Below are 16255 nucleotides of genomic sequence, written 5' to 3'. Positions count from 1 at the left end.
ATTTTTTTATTTCAATCTTTTCTTAACTATGAAGGAAATCGTTTTTTGATAAAATAAAAATAATTTAAATAATGTGAATAATAGACTGATTTTTTAATCCACTGAAGATTAAAAAAAACACTCCAATTCAAGTTAAAAAAAACCTTTTAACTCTACTATTGGAAATTTTAACCATTTCTTCCCTTTTAACCCTAATTACACTCCCTTCTAATCCAAATCCCCTCTTCAGTGCCGTCATCTCCCGCCATCACCAACATCAAGTGTTGTATTAAGAACAAATATCCCATTTGCATGAAGAATAAATATCTCATTTATACGACGAACAAACATCTCATTTACATTAAAAATAAATATCTCATTTGCATAAAAAATAAACATCAAGCCGCGTATATAAAATTTCCGCTGCATACTTTCTTACAGCATCGATTTGCGCATTCTGTAGAAATAGCTTTTGGATCCATGATGTGTGGCGTTGTGAGGTTCATGGCAAAAGTGGCAGAGAAAAGAGGGAAGAAAGAAGCGAGAACTACCATAAAATCTTGCGGTCAAGACCGTGGGAGGCGAGAATAGGGTAGAGATTCTGCATTGCTAATGTGTTGGCGTTGAGGTGGTCGTTGTCAACTGTGGTGGTAAGCTGCAACGGTAAAGATGGAATTGGGGCTACACGGTCAGCACGCAGATTGGCAGCGCAAAAGATGACGCACGGAGATGCTGCGGAGCAATCCGACGTTCGCAAAGATGCTTGGACGATATCGGTGGGCAGATGGGGGTGTCAGCTCGAGAGGGGAAGTGAAGCGGCCTGGGTGCCTCTGCGGACCGGAGATAGCAAATGGAGGAGGGAGGTTAGCATGATAATTGGGTGTAACTGGTTGTTAATCTACATCTTTTAAATTTCAAAATCTGGAATTAAAAATAGAGTAAAGTATCGTTTTTGTCCCCAGCGTTTGGGGTAAGTTCTATTTGTGTCCCTAACATTTAAATCGTCCTATTTATATCCTTAACGTTTATAAAAGTGATTCAATGTTATCCTACTATCAATTATACTAACAAACCAGATTATATTTTTCAATTATTCTCACTTGGATGTATTCATTCTCAATTAGGTCTCACTTGGATGTGTTCGATTTTAATATTATACCCACTATTTCTGTTTATTTAGATTCAATTATATCCTTAGAAAAGTGAATTATATAAATGGTTGTAGGAATTAGTTTCAACATTTGATGAACTATTTTTTGGAGTAGATCATCGATTGATTCGATTCTATCCCAGATATTTGTATTCTAACTTCAAGAAGAGATTTTTAAAACTCAAACTAAAACGCTCATGATGTGTAATTGACGGCAGGATAACATTGAATCACTTTTACAAACGTTAGGAATACAAATAGGACGATTTAAACGTTAGGGACACAAATAGGATTTACTCCAAACGTTGGGGACAAAAACGATACTTTACTCTTAAAAATAATTAATTAATGATCTAATTTATAATTTTAATTCTATATTCTTTTGGTTAAATTATACACTTTGTCCCTACACTTTCAGTGAAATTACAAATTGGTCTCTACACTTTAAAAGTTTATAATTAAGTCCCTAAAGATAATTAAAATTTGTAATTTAGTCTCCGTCGTTCAAAAAGTGTTTGATTTAATAAAATATTTTCAGTATATTCTCTACTTTAACAGAATATTCTCAGTATATTCTGAAAATATTCTGTTAAATCAACACTTTTTGACCGGCGGGGACTAAATTACAAATTTTAATTATCTTTAGGGACCTAATTACAAACTTTTAAAGTATAAGGACCAATTTGCAATATCACTGAAAGTATAGGGACTAACTGTGTAATTTAACCTATTCTTTTTTTACTTTATTATTCACATGATTTACTATTTTCATTGTCTCTATACTTCAAGCCATATTACAAAAAGGAAAAAATATAAGTAGACAATGAGAATACTAAATAATGTGAACAATAAATATGCGGATGCTCAATTCAATAGAAATGAAGATGATTATGTACATTATTTTTTATTGAATAGTTATTTCTTTTGATTCAATTTATTCATGTACAATTAATAATGACTGGATATTCAATTTGTGCAGATGATTATTTAATGTTAAGATATAGAAAGTAATTTGGGATAAAGTATTTTTTTATTTTATTAAATTAATTATAGAACCTATTATTTACAAAAATCATTATTTATCTAATAAAACCATTACAAAAATCGGTTGGGTCACAAGTTTTGATAAAAATTGGACGGGTCGGGTCATTTGCTGTCGGGCTCGTGCTTAGGCGGTTTTGGGGGTGACTCACTCCGATCAAGTGGCCGGATTTTCAGTCAAATAGACAGAATGGAGACTGTTTTAATAACTATGCTTTAAACATGATAGTCTCCCAAAAATTGAAGGTTGGGAACTTGGTAACTTTGGTCCGAGCAGTGTATGTGTACTGTGTCTGCGTGAACTACTCTACTCTGCCGAAAAAGGAAAGCATGGCAGATCGCATTATTCATCATTTAACTATGAAAGGTCCACCCAACATTATTAAAGGAAGGAGTGATGCTACAACAATAATAATTCAACGTAACTGGTAACATTTAACTCTCAACATGAAACGAACTTGTAGACTCTAGCACGCAATATTGCCATTGGGCAAAACTGGAAATACGCCTACTCCCTCACGTCACGTGTCAGGGAGATCAATTTCTTTCCCTCCCAAGTCCCCAAAATATCTTCACACTTGTAGCTTTTGTTTTATTTTCTTCACTTTTTAATTTTCTTAGAGATTATATTTATATCACTTTTTTAGTATTATCATTGTTAAATTTTTCTATTAGCATTTTTTATTAATATAAAGAACAAAATGGCTAAATCATTTGGCTGTCGGAAATGGCCAGGTTAATTATGCTTCAGCCCATTTTGGATGAATTGAATGGGTGTTAGATATCAGCCCACTTAGCCAAAGTCCTTCACAGACTGGGTTGAATCAATCTCCTCTGTTTATCTCGCTTTGTTCATTGTCCAAAAAAGTAAAAGAAACTCTTTTGTTCAAGGATTGGAAATATGAATTCTTTATACTCTCTGGCTCGTGATTCAGTTTTGTAGTTTTCTTCTTTTTGGGCCTATACCAAAAACAGTTTTTAATAAATTAAGGTCACGAGTGAATAGAGTTTGATCTTACATTCTTAGGTAAATTCTATTCATTAGCCTATATAAGGCTATAAGTATAAAGGAGCATCATATATATTGTTGTAAGTTCAAATTATTTTTAAAGTAACACGCTGCCAAATCACAAATCACATAATATATATGTTTTTCGGCCATGGATTCTTTATTCTTACTTTATATAGGAGTATGATTTTTTATTGTCAAAATAATTACAAAATAGACCTCCTTTTTATTTTTTGAAAACATTAATAATTAGATATTGATCCCTCTAATTTTTGTTTTTTACACTTTTTCTTTTTTCCTTTTAATTTCAAGAAAAAATTACCATTTGTATCCATGAACTTTACGAACACTAACAAAAGTACCCATGAAAGAAGAAAAGTGACTTTGTATCCATGAAAGGCTGGATCTGTCTGTCAATAGTACTCGAACGTCATTAAAACGTTAGCTCCGTTAAGTTAAAAGCCAACATGGCACGTTAACTGCTTACCTGGCTTTTGATTTTTAATTTGAATTTTTTTAAGAACTTTCCAGGTGGATATAGGAGAGAGAGAGAGAGAGAGAGAGAGAGAGAGAGAGAGAGAGAGAGAGAGAGAGAGAGAGAGAGAGAGAGAGAGAGAGAGAGAGAGAGAGAAATGTTAGAGTCACTTCGCGCCATTCCATCTTCTTCCCCACCACCCTTATGCATGCCCTAGCAGAGAGAGAGACGTGAACCACGTACTGAACCCGACGCCACCAACCAATCCGCCCAACCGCCTCCGTTCGCCCAAAACACCACCGGCGACCAGCATCACCCAATCCTTCTTCCATTTTCTTCTCATTTTCCCTATTTCTTCCCTCCTTTGCGCGTAGTCACTCTGTCTCAGCGCGAACAGCCCCTGCTTCGCATCTTCCAGTCCGACGAGGAACCAAGGGCGGCGAACTTTTGTGCCGATGCGACCGCCGCTCCTCCGCGTCGCCAAATTTTTTCGTCCTTCCCTCTCATCAGCGCAGGTTCAATTCCCTTTCCCTGCTTTCCTGTCTTTCTTCTCTTTATTTTTATTGCTTTTTCACTCTGATTTAGTGATCTGGGTAGGTTAAGTTACATGATTTCTGTGTTTTGGAGTGAATGTGTTTGCTGTGGCTGAATTTTCTGGGTTGTTTGATGCCAACATAGAACTAAACACGCTGTCTGAATTTGCTGCACACCACATGCTCGATATATCGCCTGAATGAAGTTTTTTATTTAAACCTTATATCTGATCAGCATAGGGCTTAAGTTTTGTTTTCATTAGGCATTTTAATTCACAAATATGCAATTTTCTGAAGTTTGTGATGATGATTGTGATTAAACTTTGGTTATGCGCTAGTTGAATGTCCTTGTTTTACACCAAGTTATCTATATGTTGTTGTCACTCAATGAAGAGATACCTACCTAACAAAATATAATTTGGTAAATTCTTCATATTTTACACAGTTGAAAATAATACCACCACCACCATAAGATAATTATAGTTTTCAGGGGACATTTTTATGAAAACATTCACTATTTTACATGGGTTGGCAGCAAGCATAGCCTATTACATATTCCTCACCAAACATCATAACATATATATCTCAAATCATTATTCTATAAATCAATAATTGAAACCCCATTTTTCATGTAATAAATAATGGAAAGGATTAAGGGATGTATTGGGCTGATGAATGCAGTTTAGCTAAAATTTCAAATAATGTATAACTAAAATTTTACTAATTCTCAATTATTCTAATAAATTTAAATCATATCTTTTTTATTGTGTAATAGATTTATAGAAACAATAGTCATTTAATTATTGAGTGAATCATATTTTGTAATTTAATAATTAGAAAAGTCATAAACATTCTCCAAACTTTTTCGTGAGTCAATTTTAGTGAAAATAGACAATTAACTTTCTCATGAACCAGGATTTGTTCATTTAGTGGTAATAGACATACCTACATTTTTAATAAGATTTACATGAATAATAATATTTTAAGAAACTAATTATCACGTTAATGTTTGAATATTTTTTATCTTAAATATTTTTTATTTTAAATTTTTATCTATTGTATAACTAAAATATTTTTATCTATTTTATCCTAAATATTTTTATCTATTATAGTTTAGCTTCTCTTATTGCTTGTCTCAAATAAAGTGCAACTGTTTTCTAAACTTTTTGATGATGATTGTGATTAAACTTTGGTTATGCGTTAGTTGAATGTCCTTGTTGAAATAGTAGGTATATTGATATGGACTGTTCATTCTTTTTTTATTGACAAAAATGGCTACCACGACGCATATCACATTAATAATACACCATAGAGGTAGACTTGAAAGGGGATCGGATGGCAAGTTGTGTTATGCAGAAGGTGAAATTACTGAGGTGGAGAGAGTTAATGTGGATACTCTGAATGGCTTCTTCATTAGTGACCTACTGAAAGACATTGGGTATCCAATCATCTCCGATTTCTACTGGCAACAGCCTGAAATAGAAATTGAGGGTGGTTTGAGGCTTCTGCGACTTGACATGGATGTCGTTAAGATGTATGAAGCTGCTGTGGAGAATGGACATAAGATTGAATTATACATAGAGCACCCAATTAGCCAAGCAGATGTTGTAGATACGAATGAAGAAGTTGGTGTAGAAGCACCTGATCAGGTTAATGTAACTCCATCAAGGAGGAGGAGGAAAGTTTGTGTTAGAAAGACTCCAACTCCAAAGAAGGCAACAGGTCCTAGAAGAATTCTTCACCTGGAAAGGGTACATACTGAAGCCCAAATTACAAATTACAGAGGAGACCCATGGTACAGAAAAGGCCCAACCAGATGCCAGCCCAAATCCATCAGTTCCAGCTACACCAAACACAGTTCATGTATCTGAAGAATCTGCTACACCAAATATAGTTCCAGCACCATCTATTTCGCTTGACAACAATGCCCAGCCAAAGTCACCAACATACACAGAGCCACCCTCTACCTCTGATGATCCACAAGACGAATTCCTCACCCAATGTGTTCCTTTACCGCTCGTAGAGATGGTCCTAGAGAGAATCTTGATCCTCATAGAGCAAAGAGGAGATATGGCCCCATTAAATGTACATATTGTCTGAAGGTATAACCTAATATTCCATATCTCATTTGTTTACTTCTGCATATTGGTTGTATTGTAAAGAAATTAAAATTGCAATTATTGCTACTGTTTTCTCAGACTGGTCATAACAGCAGAGGATGTGACAAGAAGAAAGAAGCTATGGCTAGTGGAGGAGCTGCATCAGGTAGTGGTAGTCAGCATCAGGGTGCAGCAGCAACAACTAAAGGTATGGGTGTTGATGATCTTGATGACGATGCTGCCAGAGAGCAAGAGATGTATTGGGAAGAGATTTTGGAGGCAGCAGATACTGAAGCATCAGCTTCAGATTCACCCAGTGTAAGTTATTTATATCCACTCTCTTCTTCTACTTATTGGCATAAAAATAAATTTATCTTGTATTAAAAATTTGAGCCAATGCAATTATCAACATTTATAGGTGAATGTTGATTATCTGAACTGTGTGAATCCTTCTGAAGAACCTATGGCAGTAAGACCTCCACCTTCTAACTCCTCTACTGCATATGTGCCACCTAGACCTATCATAAAGCCAACCATGTCCAAGAGACCAATTAGGAGGAGAAATATTAAGAGGCCACCACCGTCACAACCTTCTCCCCTCAGACCTGCCCCACCACAACCTACTCCCATAACGCCTACCACACCACAACCTTCTGTTGTTAGGCCTACATCACCAACTAACCAACTGCCTCCAAGAATTACCAGACAAACAATGCATGGTGCAAGCCGAGGGACCACTACACGATTTATGCAATTCATGCCAACTCCACCATCCACAATTCAAACACCAGGCAGATGGCCAGTACCTGGGTTCCGTCCGCCAACAGGAGCATCTTCAAGTGGCAACAACAACGGGATTTCTAGTGGCAGCAGCAACTCTACACCCAACAAATAGGATTTTCTAGTGTGAATTTATTTTTTGATGAAGTACTTACTGTAATGAGAGCTCCATGAACTCTTATATTATGATTTTTTTGTAACTCATGCCTAGTACTTAAACAGCACAACTTGATGCTTTCATGTTCATGGTTTGTAAAGGTTCTATTAGGTACATTTGATTTGCTACTGCTACATCAAACTCATACCCTCGTTTTGAGGCTTTTGTTGATAACTGCATATGAGTAAATTACTTCAAGGTTTATTATAGCTTATGGAATGAATATTTAGTTCCATTTCCAGGTTACAACTTTGCTATTTATTTTACAATACCATGTTTTTGGCTAGATTAAGACAAATCACGACATTTATATTTCTTTTTTGTCAAAATTGAGTTAACTCCAATCTAACAGATATCAAATACATTAACAATCATGGACATTAATGTCATAACACAACTTGACTTTTTCCACAACAAGTGAAGATAGTAATAGAGTTTCGAAGTTCATCATCATCGAGACCAACCAGCTTCTAAGTTCATCATCATTGAAACCAAAAAGCTGCAAAAAAAGACCCCAGGACAACATACACCATAAGCACAGTTACATATTGATTAATTGGAGTAGATTCAGCCCTACACAAATCAGTAAACTCAAAAAAATACTTATAATCCATGACCTAATAGTTCTAATTTCACCCTGGAGCTTCCCTATCTTTAACAAGATCTTCACACTATTCTCTTAAATCTCTCTTCTTTGCCCAGTGAGATTGACCTCATATTTACTACAGGAGCTATCTTGATTTTTTCTAACAAGGGCTCTTGCCAGTCCCTCCCATCCTCCGTCAATCTCATCCACCCATACAAAATACTTGCAATCCATCGTCTGTAGTGTGAAAGGGAGGAATAAGGAATCATTCACAATAAGTTAATCTGATCAGAAGCACAAAAACAAAAAGACTTACCTTTCATAGAGGACACCTTACGAACCATCTCCCAGGATTTGTTAAGGTTCCATATTGTAGCAACACCACACCCTGTCCACAAAAGCATCTCCCAGACAAAGTCTTCTCTTCACCCCTCTTGGAAGACGAAGTCCCTTCTTCGCTGATGCTTCCATTCGAAGAACATTGGTTACCTCTGCTTTTCCTAAACATTCTAGGGTTTTGAAATTGAAATTGGGGAAACAGTTGAGGATAAATTAGGGGAATGGGTGATGTTATAACGGTATATTTATGCTTGGACACGTTAGACTGCTGATTCAAAGTCAGGTAAGTAGTTAACGTGCCATGTTGGCTTTTAACTTAACGGAGCTAACGTTTTAATGACGTTCGGGTACTATCGACAGACGGATCCAGCCTTTCATGGATACAAAGTCACTTTTCTTCTTCCATGGGTACTTTTGTCAGCGTTCGTAAAGTTCATGGGTACAAATGGTAGTTTTTCCTAATTTCAAATTCGGAGAAGAGGAGCATGTATGTTAGGGTTTTTCATTCAATTTCAATCACTGTCATTCTCTCATCCTCTTCCTTTGCTATATCTCTCGTTCGCTTATCCTTGCCGCCACGCAACCTGCTTCCGTTGACGTCGCGCAAGACGCTGCCTCAACGCTTGGAGGTTAGTTAATCATTATGCATTTTCAATTCATAGATGCCTTTTCTCTTCCTCTCCCTCTGTCGTCTCTCTTGTCCGCTCATCTTCGCAGCGCAACCCGTATATATGATTTGGATTTTGGAGATGACAAGTCCTTAGCTAAAAATGGATATGCATGTTGGTTTTGATATGTTCTGTCCTGTCTTGTCTTGTTAATTGCATGAATTGTGGGGAGTGAGGGACCTATATTTAGAGTTTTTTTCCGCCCCTTCACTCTCTTGGATTTGATTTGCAATGATTTTGCAGGAACAGGAGTGCCGAAAATCTGTATGGTTATGCTTTTTCCGCCCCTTCACTCTCTTGGATTTGATTCGCAATGATTTTGCAGGAACTGGAGTGCCGAAAATCTGTATGGTTATGCTGCTGGAGGAAGCTCTTGGGCAGAATGGGATTGAGCTGATTGTTGACCCCAGAGATTTTGCCTTGGTTGTTGATATTGTGAACCGTATCGTAATGGGAGAGAGCTGGACTGGGCAATTCCCGGTCAAGAACAAGATGGGAGAGCAGTTCTTGGCGGTGGCGACGAATACTCCTTTCTATGATGATGATGGAAGTTTAGTTGGGATTATCTGTGTCTCGAGTAATTCGCGGCTCTTTGTTGAAACGAGAGTTCCGTGCTTGGCTACAAACAATGCTAAATCAGGTTCAGGCTCTAGGCCTCTTAGAAGTAGCATTTCAAATAAACTTGGCTTTGATACTCAGCAGCCTCTCTAAACTTCTATAGCATCCAAGTTTTTGAATTTGATTAGTGCTGTAACTTTCATATTTCCATAATTTATACTAGTATAACATAGCATGTATTGATGTTAGAACCATTAAACAGGCATCAAAGGTAAGTAACAAAGTTAAGTCAAGAATCCAAACAGGAGAAAATAACGGTGATCGTGAAAGTGGGAGCGGAGGAAGTCATCAATCTGAGCATTTTAGTTTCTCAGAAGTTGGTGTTGCAAACCACAGAGAAGATGCTAATTCCAGTGGAGCTAGCACACCCAGAGGTGATGTGATGCAGTCCCCTTTTGGTATATTTTCTCATGGTGAGGAAAGATCCCAAGGAAAAAGTCTGAAAGAATCTGCCGATGATAATGAAGGAAAATCTATTCACAAGATTATAACGTCTAGGGCTGAAGCATGGATTCAAAAGAAAACAATGGCATGGCCATAGAAAGCAAATGATCAAGAAGGATCGGAGGCAAAGGATGTCCGTGTTGCTGTGCCTTTCTTGTCAAATGATCATCAAGAAAATCAGTCAGTTAATCAGAAGCAAGAACGCCAAGGAGGTGAAAGGAATCACCCTAGTAACAATGAGGCTTCAAGATCCTAGTCCTCGTCCATCAATATTAACAGCACAAGTAGTGCCAGCAGCTGTGGAAGTGCCGGAAGTTGTGCTGTCAATAATAAAGTGGATGTGGACAGTGATTGCTTGGATTATGAAATTTTGTGGGAAGAACTGACTATTGGAGAACAAATTGGACAAGGTATTCATGCTCTTAACTAAAGCATTTATTTGTTAATAATCAGTTAGAAAATAAGTTTTTGACAATCTTGAGAAATAAACTGTTTGACAATATGCATGCTTTAACAAAAGAACTAGCTTTTACGAGAAAGAATCTTGACATGTTAGCTTTAATTGGACTTCTTATGTTTGAGTTGGTTGATTCTTTATGGATTTCTGGTCATTTTTATATAGCAGCTACTTGTATTTTGCATTCTTATGCTTTACCTGTTTATCACTTTATTTTTTAATTGCAGGTTCCTGTGGAACTGTATATCATGCTCTGTGGTATGGATTAGTATGTATTTTTCTCTTCTTGTAGTTTATGGTTTTGATACATGCATAATGCATTATTCTAGGACCTAATAATGTAGAAGAACTTAAGATATCAACAACAATTTTCTTTTCAGAATTTGCAACTAGAAAGTCCTTTAATGTGTGAACTGAGCATTATTAAGTTAAGGGATCACAGCATTTCTAGAAGGATTGTAAAATGGGGAGATTGCTAAACTTTTGATGGTGATTGGATTAGTCATTTTATTTTTCTTTAGTGATATCTTAATGTTTCTTCAATTCATTGGTGGTGATGCTTGTAACTGAGTCTTTTTCAATTTGATTTGATTATTCCCACGGCCCCCAAAAAATATATATATGTTGTCTTTCTATGTAAAAAATTTGCACCACTACTTAAAAGTTGTACAGCAAATAGTGAAACCAAAAGGGAAAGAAAAATAGTTTTCATTTGACTAGATAGATTAGAAGAAGAAAGTTTGTCATCTTTATAAAAGTGTTGTTACCTTCATTTTTCATTTTTTTCACCGGTGGGAGCTTTCTTTACATCATTTGCTTTTTACAATAGCAAAGTTTATCATATACTATCTACTGTGATCATGAACAGTATCATTATTTTTTCACTACAATTTTTTTTCAATTTTGAGAGAAACATGTGATTATCTTCTGCAGGAACCCACTATAAGTCCTGTTTTTTGCAAACGAGATGGGAAGGTAATAGCAGACTACTATGTCATAGTGATATGTGTACCCAAAAAGGCACTATACAAGTTCATGCAGCAGCTGAGAGCGGTGAGTTTCTACATTATTTTCAAAGCATCTGTTTTGGATTTCATATAAAGCCTTGTTATTCTGAATGACTCGAGTCCAAATAACCCAATTATATCTGATTTGGGATAAAATGTTAGTCTACATGATGTATTACTGCCACTAGCAGTGGCTAGCATTACTACATGGACTTGGCATAAAATAGTGACTATGTAAATTTTCTTTCATCTATGATTCTCATACTCATTTTCATGTTGATTACATTCGTTTAATGCAGATTGATGACAATAACGTTCTTATATCACCCTTGACCTACATTTTTTATGAGGAAACACCAAGATGGCGCTAGCTACTTTCTGAACTTGGACTATAGCCATTTATGATTAATGGATGAAACCTTTTTTCTATACTATGGGCGCAGAAGCGCATCGATTTTGATGAAAGCTGCAAAGTACATCCCGTTCAGAATTAGAAACTAAAAACACATTTTTTTTTATTTTCATTAATAGCAACTTCTAGATTGATATTGGTTGGAAGTTTTGTAGCGAGCAAGCCTATATTTTCCTCCTTTTTGTCTCTCTTTGGCACTTGTTAATAATATGGATAAAGAAATAAGTTCGTTTTCTTGGTAGCCTTTGTTTTTCATTTACTTCTTTAGTTGAAAAAAGTGTAGATGAAGTTGAAGGTTCAATGGTTATGAAATATAGCTTTGGTGTTGTATTTTTTAACTTTCTATTATATTTTTTAACAATTGCTTAAGATAGATCAATTTTATCTTATAAATTCAGGTTATATTTGAACTTTGCTCTTATTTTTTTTGGATTAAGCTATGTTGTACCTATTATACTCAACAATAATTAATTACGATAATATATAGATTGCTAATAACTTATATTAACTGATAAAGTAAAGAAAATTAGTAATATGAAATTGTAATATGTAGAAGAAGGATAAATTAGTGTATAAACTAATGAAAAATAGCTTAGTAATTTATCTTTTAAAAAAAATAGAAAAAATATCTAATAAGATAATTTCTCACTTTCAAATATCTTCATGTTCTGATTTTACTTTGCTCCTATATGTTCCACCTTGCTCCTATATTTTCAAGCATTTTCTTGGATTACGAGACACAAATCGTTGTACTCCTCTAAAATGTAATTCTAATTAGAAGTGTGTTGAAAAAATTATGTTAAAAATACTTTGTTATAAATATTACCTGAATATTGAAATCATCTTGTAGAGTACATTCTCTCATCCAACTCGTCACCAAAACTTCACTATCATTTTTAAGATACAAAACATTCAACAAATAGTTATTATATACATATAAGATATAAACTATTGAACTTGTTATGATATTCAAAAAAATTAAGAAGATTTATGATCTATTTTTTTGAATGGATAGACCAAAAGGTGTGATAGAAAAAAAAGTAGAGTTTATAATCATAAAAAATATGATCATCTAACATTCGCTTCTAAATGAATTGTCTGTATAAGAGTGAATTGTACATGATTTAAATTGACTAAGAGTACTAGTTATAACAAACGGTTATTTAAATTATTAAATTATTAAGCGATTTTAGATGATTGAGTACTGATTTAGAACAAATAATTACCACTTTAATTAAATAATAAACATAATTTAAAAAATTAAGATATTACCGTCATAATTAATAATTAGTGAAATTAAAATTTTTTAATAATAGACAAAATCAAAAATATTTTGGTAAGATAATATAGATGGTGTATTATTAGTAATTAAAGGGTATATAATTAGTTCCACCTTATTAATAATAATAATAATAATAATAATAATAATAATAATATAACAAATTAAAAAATTTTAAATATACTAATAAAAAATAATATTATATATGATTGTACTATTTAATTTAAATTGGATAAGTTTTGAAAAAAAAATTTAAAATCTAATTCAATTTATAAGGTTTATTAAAAATATAATCTAATCAAATTTAAATTAATGTGATTTTAATCTATTTAGATTAAGATTGGATAAGATTTAATTTAAATTGGGTTGGATTTAACCACCCGGGGACCGCCTATTAGGGGTGCACAGACCCGGCCCGGCCCGAAAGCCCGGCCCGGTCCCGAACACTTTAGGGACTAATTTGGTGTGATTTTATCGGGTTTAGGGTCGGGTACGGGTCTCAAAAATAGACCCGGTCATTATTTCGGGTCGGGTCCAGGCCATAGCTCGGGTCACCCGAAGTCGGCCCGGTGGCCCGGTCATCATACACAATTAATATTTTGTGTTATCAATGATGGATCATGACTATTCTTATGTGGAATTTAAGTATTGTAAACCTTAATATTTTGTGTTATTAGTCATTATAAGACTATAAGTTAATGTTTTATGTTTAGAATGCATAAGACTTTAGACTAATACATAAGATTGTGTTATTTGTATTGATTTAAATATTTGGTATTATTAGACAATATTAATATTGATTGTGGTTATGCTTTAATATTGATTGTGATTATGCTTTAATTTTGAAGAAAGGTTGGTTCTTGTTATATTTTTTAAATGAATTTTACTATGTTAACTAATGGTTGGAGTATTAGAAATTTGGATATTTTTACATGCTAGCTTACAAGAAGGTATCAACGTAATGTAATGTTAACGGCCCGGTTTTTACCCGATTTTTATCCGGTATAATTGTGACCCGAAAGTGTATTGGTTTCATTGGGTTTAGGGCCGGGTTCGGGTCTAATAAATAGACCCGGTATATATTTCGGGCCGGATCTGGGTCACATCAAACCCGGCTTCACCCGACCCATGTGCACCCCTGCTACCTATAATATTTTTCCACCCTTTAAGAACTCTTGTGGTCGATAAAACATAAAAGGAGAAACACAATTACACCTTTGGGAATCCTATTTGCAATGTATCCTTGTGAGTTCATGTTTCGCCATCCGCGAACAATGAAGAATTGGCTTGATGAAGTCACCGGTTCAGCGGGCCAGGGGTTTCAGGTAGGCTTAATCTGCGGATCCACCTTCCACTTCTTCAAGTCCCTTTGCATCTCTCCAACCCATATTTCTACCGCTTGCCACGCCGTCCGCCTCAATGCACCCCGCGTCGGGGGCAAGTTTGCCGCCTGGTGTTTCCTCTACAATGTCTCCCACGACGCCTTGATTTTTGTTCGTCAGAAAAACGATCCCTGGGACCGCATATTTGCCCCGGCCATCAGCAGCGGGCTGCTCTCATTGTACCGCCGCAGTCTCAGAGCCACCGCATGTTTCAGCATGTTTGGTTCTCTCTTCGGCATAGTACCAGAGGTCGGCTCAATCATGGCGGAAAAGCTCGAGGCAGATCGCAAACATGAGAAAAGGGTTTCGAGCAAGACAAATTAAACCTAATAATTTACTTCTTGTATTAGGTATAAATTTCACTCTTTTAATCTAAGATCGATTAATTTTCTCAATTTCTTTGGCAATCGTCAATTTAGCATGCATATTGATTGTTATTAGATAGGTACCATAGTATCAATGCATATCTAGTTCTGTTAGCCAGTTTTTTATATAATGGGGTATGTTCTTTTTTTTTTCTTTATTATTCTTTTGGTGTGTGATTAGTGAATGGTTGATATCATTAATAAAGCATATCTAGTTCTTTTTTATATCTCAAATCATTCAAAGTTTCATACTCAAATTGAAACTATTTTTCACATTTATAGATTGAATATGTTTGTGTATAAAAGAATAGATTTATTTATATATACAATCAACTGTTGAGTTTAGGATCGAGTTATTTGACACAAAATAGTTATTTACTAATCGATTGGTGTTAAATTAAATCGATTGGATTAGCAACGAATATAATATGAGCATACTAATGAGGGGCTTCAAAGACTCATGCAGAGTGGAAGGACGAAGAATCTTTCAAGAAGATATTGAGGGACTTCAAAGAAGCCTGTGATGCCGATAAAGAAACAATATGCATGGTAATGAAGAAAGCTTGTAAAGTGTGTGTGGTAAAATGGGTAATATACCTCTGGCTGCTAAGCATTTTTGCTTTGCTTGTCATCTCTACATGTTGCTTGATCTATTTTAAAATCGATCAAAAGGCACTGTTGTATCATGTGTTACCTATTTGTCAAGTATATTAGTATATTTTGTAATATTAATGTATTTATATGATTAATTCCTATTATTTGTAATATTAAGGAGATGAATTCACTATTAGTATTACAAGGTTTGTTCAATTTGTTTGATCTTTTTTAATTCTTTACATTAAGAAAGAGATGAAAGAGATATTGTTGGCTGAATGACCCTGTTGTTATGAGACAAAAAAAAAGGGTTGAGTTATATTTTAGGATATTTATTTATAATTTATTATTTTATTTTAAAATAATTTTTTCGATTTAATTACGGTTGGACTGGTTGGACTAGTAAATCAGTGAACTAATGACTAGAACGGTTTAATGACCGGTCTAGTTCTCAGAACCTTGAGCATAATGATTAACTAACCTCCAAGCATTGAGGCAGCATCTTGCGCGGCAGCGGTGGAAGCAGGTTGTGGTGTCATCTGAGGCGTGTTGCGGTGCTGAGAATAAGTGAAGGAAAGATACAGCAGAGAAAGAGAATGAGAGAATGCCAGTGATTAAAATTGGAAGAAAAACTCTAACAGACATACTTTTCTTCTCTAAATCTGAAATTAAAAGAAAAAAAAAGTGTAAAAAATAAAAATTAGTGAAATCAATATCTAATTATTAAATTTTTAAAAAAATATATATATATATTTTGTAATTATTTTAATAATGATTAATCATATTTCTATATAAAAATAAGAGTAAGAAATTCATGACATACTTTTGATTTGTCAAATTTAAACTTTTAAATTAGCCTCAATTATTAACGAAAGAAACTA

General features: G+C 34.7%; 1 long non-coding RNA gene and 1 pseudogene across 1 annotated transcript; both read left to right on the top strand.

The window, feature by feature from the left end:
* The first annotated feature begins 8918 nt into the window (after nucleotides 1-8918).
* On the top strand, nucleotides 8919-11713 carry LOC112783464 (uncharacterized; annotated as a pseudogene).
* Nucleotides 11714-14226: 2513 nt separating this feature from the next.
* Nucleotides 14227-15594, top strand: LOC112786797 (uncharacterized). The gene is made up of 2 exons (XR_003194330.2): nucleotides 14227-14765; nucleotides 15237-15594. It is a non-coding gene; the product is annotated as an uncharacterized lncRNA (long non-coding RNA).
* Nucleotides 15595-16255: the final 661 nt, after the last annotated feature.

The sequence above is a fragment of the Arachis hypogaea genome, chromosome 20 (genome assembly GCF_003086295.3).
Source record: "Arachis hypogaea cultivar Tifrunner chromosome 20, arahy.Tifrunner.gnm2.J5K5, whole genome shotgun sequence".
Taxonomy (NCBI): Eukaryota; Viridiplantae; Streptophyta; class Magnoliopsida; order Fabales; family Fabaceae; genus Arachis; species Arachis hypogaea.
This window is presented reverse-complemented; position numbering and strand designations above follow the sequence as displayed.